The sequence below is a fragment of the Leptodactylus fuscus genome, chromosome 11, assembly GCF_031893055.1.
Source record: "Leptodactylus fuscus isolate aLepFus1 chromosome 11, aLepFus1.hap2, whole genome shotgun sequence".
Classification (NCBI taxonomy): Eukaryota; Metazoa; Chordata; class Amphibia; order Anura; family Leptodactylidae; genus Leptodactylus; species Leptodactylus fuscus.
This window is the reverse complement of record NC_134275.1, coordinates 50,605,026-50,608,593: the sequence shown is the minus strand read 5'-3', so window position 1 is coordinate 50,608,593 and position 3,568 is coordinate 50,605,026. Positions and strand designations below refer to the sequence as shown.

At 47.8% G+C, this 3,568-nt stretch overlaps 1 non-coding gene across 1 annotated transcript; it reads left to right on the top strand.

Annotated features, from left to right (window-relative positions):
* The first annotated feature begins 382 nt into the window (after positions 1-382).
* On the top strand, positions 383-456 carry TRNAN-GUU (transfer RNA asparagine (anticodon GUU)). Its single transcript has one exon. It is a non-coding gene; the product is annotated as a tRNA-Asn (tRNA).
* Positions 457-3,568: the final 3,112 nt, after the last annotated feature.

The following is a 3,568-nucleotide window of genomic DNA, read 5'->3' as shown; positions in this document are numbered from 1 at the left end:
TACCTAAACGCCATAGGCTAAGTTCACACAGATTTTTTTGCAGTTGGATTTTGAGGCATTTCAATGGCAGTCAGGACTTACCTGGCCTCAGGGATCAAGGATAATAGATTCGGACAAGGTCACAAGCCCCAGGTCATGTCATTTCAGACAGCGGTCGGCTCCCTGGGTCGCTTCACCTCCCCTCCTTCCCCGATCTCACAGGGGCTCTGGGTGGAACGCCAGAATCCTCGGATCCACCATTACCAATCCCTGGGACCAGGTAAGTAAATTAATACTCCTGGGACAACCCCTTTAAGGAATATTATTTTAGTTCTGAACTTGTCCTGTACAGGGGTAAATATGACTCACCTCACTGAATGAGACAGACAAAGCCAAGCACCAGGTCTCTGTGGCGCAATCGGTTAGCGCGTTCGGCTGTTAACCGAAAGGTTGGTGGTTCGAGCCCACCCAGGGACGGCATTGCCATTTTTATAACAGATACTATTCTGAGAACATTAGAAGCTACAAAACACACGGCTGCTTTTTTTGGAACATAGGAATGTTCAGCTATCAGAAAAAATGACTAAGATTTGCCAACAGTTTGAGATAAATTTGCAGTGGTAGAAAACTACTAACAGGAATGGCTAAAAACAGCGCTGGTTCTACCGAACAACGGAGAGGTGGTCTGCCATAACAGCGGCGACGCAAGGAGCCCGGCGGACCCCACTGACTATAATGGGGTCCAGAGGGTGTACGTCATTTTTACACTGAAAAAAGTTTGCCGTGCAGGACTTTTTCTTCCACCAACTCTCGGGAGAGTCTCCGGTGCAGATGTGAACGCAGCCTCATTATTGTAATGGAATGCACCGTCACAGGCCCGTAAAGGGAGAAGATTTGCAACTGGGCTCACTGAAGTAAATAAATGGGTCCCTGGAGGAGCAGCTCAGCCCCAATTACATCAAAGGGACTGAGCTGCTGTTGTACGATGAGACTGGTGAACGTGATGTCATCGGCACAGGGAGGCGGCCACAGAGCTCGTGAACCCCACGGCCTCTTCAGACAATTTGCGTTAGGACCCACCGATCACAGATTGCAGACCTGTCCTACGGATAGATCCTGAGTATAAAGATTCTCTGGCTCCATAGTCACCCGGCATAGTCATGTGTCCTTGTTATCCAGTGGCCATTACACTATGGTACCATGGCACCAGTGTTTGCACAAGGCCTCATTTGCAAGTTGTTTTTTACCCCTTATCAGAACATTCCCACAAGTAGTTTTATAGGGCCAACTTGGACACTAAAAATGTGATATTTTGGGGAGAATTTTGACGGAATCTAATAGTAAGTAATACTGGCTATTGGTGCAGAGATCATGGAACAATTACAAACTACAATCTGCTATCATTGGAAACCTGCAGAAAACATTGCATTACTTATTTGTGGTCTGACAACTCACTTGCAGCTTGTAGGATACAGCTTAAGCTGCCGAAACTCCGCAAGTCAATTGGGTATTCCCATCTTAGACATTTATGGTATATCCTGTGGATCTGGTATATGCAGCTCCCACCTTTGTGACCAGCATGTACCTCCATAATGGAGGTCCTCCAACACATGGCCACCAATCCAGGCAGAAAGTGATGATCGTGGGTTTGAAGAACTCCCCCTATTTATTTCTATGGGAGTTACATAAACCACTGAGCCGTGACTATAGAAGTGTATGGAGAGAACATGGGCAACTTGGTACAGGTCCCAGAGACGAGACTTGAAAGAGTCAGGGATTTATGGCAAATCCTATAACTCAGTGTTGTGCCGTGCCTCTGTTAGTTCTGCTGGGTATTTCCAACACTACCGTTATTAATGTCCATTGCTGTCATCTATAACAGGACGACAGCAACAACCAACATTCACTACAACAGAGGACCAATGGAGTCCCCTCCTCTGAGTCTGTTCTCACTTACCTTACAGACAATTAGACGGACGCTGTCTTCGATCTTATATCATCTGCATTCACTACAAGGTTCTTTACATGTTTTGCAACGTGGGGCCCCGGGGTAAGATCACATGAAGGAATCTGTAACTGACATAGAGGCGGATTCCACGTCAAACATTACCTGGAACCCACCTACCGTTGTTTTCTATCTGAGGCCGAGACCAACAACGGACACTGAAAACGTAAGCGTCCTGCTCATTGTGCCCAATGATTCTGTTAGAAATTCCTCCTCGGCTTCCAACTTGTAAACAGGCCCTAACATTCTCAGCGGCGCCCCCCATCTGGTAGCAATGAATTGTCAATTTTTTCAGAAATTTCCAGGAGGAGTAACAGAGGAACGACACAACGCACCATTCTAAGGAAAGGTGCTCCTATTGTTATACAATAGCCAGGTCAGGGGAGCAGGTCCTCTGTACATAACCAAAGGATAGGAAGTAACAACACGACATACTGATGGAGGAAGGCACCAACGTCCGCGCCGCCATATTGAAGGTTCACACATCCAGTCGGGTATTATTTTACCTGATTTTTCTCCGGTCGTTTTCCGTTCTCCACCCAGGCGCTGAGTAACGTTTTTCTTTAATGCAGAATCAAAGGATGTTGGAGCCCAGATCTGCTGAAAACAGTAATGAATATATATGACGGGCCACGCAGGAGGACACGCACAGATACTACACGGACAACGGCGGCGTACATTACACCGCCTGCAATCGTCAGCCGCGTGATGGCTGTGGGAGCTGTGGAGCCGCACCACAATGCCCGGGAGACTCTGACCTATTATCATTATCATACAGAATTTATAAGGGGCCGGTGTGCGATGCTGCACTGCGCGGGGAACAGATGCTGCTCCTCATCAAACAAAGAGGGCTCCGATCCTGAGAGCTTACAATCTACAGGGAGACTCAAGACCAAGGATGTAAGAGACGAGAAGGTCAAACACATGACATCAAAGACAAGAAGCCAGGACTGGGATTTTCAGAGGACGGCACTTAGGCGGAAATTAAAGGGACAGACCCCATTTATTTTAGATGTGCCCTAGTGCTTGCAGTTGCCCCCATGACAGATTATTTTTATGATAATTTGGGTCCCTTAAGTCTCTCGGCCAAGCAGAAGCATCGACAGAGCAGACGTCGCCGCCGTGAAGGCTCCCTGAGAAATGAACGGACCTGTGTAACCAGAAAGAGCCTAGATGTGAGCCTGGATGCCTCTGGTTGGCTGAGCAGACTCTGGGGCAATAATCTGCATAAATCAGAGGCCCGAGCAGTAGGTGGTGGGCACCCCCCCCCCCCTCCAAATTAAAGGGCTACATAGAAAATGATTAACTGTTTGAGGGTGGAATTCACAAACTAGGTGTGCAGCCATAGCAGACGTACGGTAAGCGCAGCGGCCAGGCCCTGCTGATAGGATTATCTTAGACTGTATGTAGTCAGATTAAAAAGCAGCTGCACTCCCGAAGCAATGTCAGGTAGGGGTTAAGGGGTTCTTCAGTGCCCCCCCCTCCCTGTAGTAAGAGATAAGCCCTGTATGGGTATGTCCATTCCTGCAGCTCTGCCTTTATATATGTGCCAGGACAGCAGAGCAACAACACCCCTTTATATAT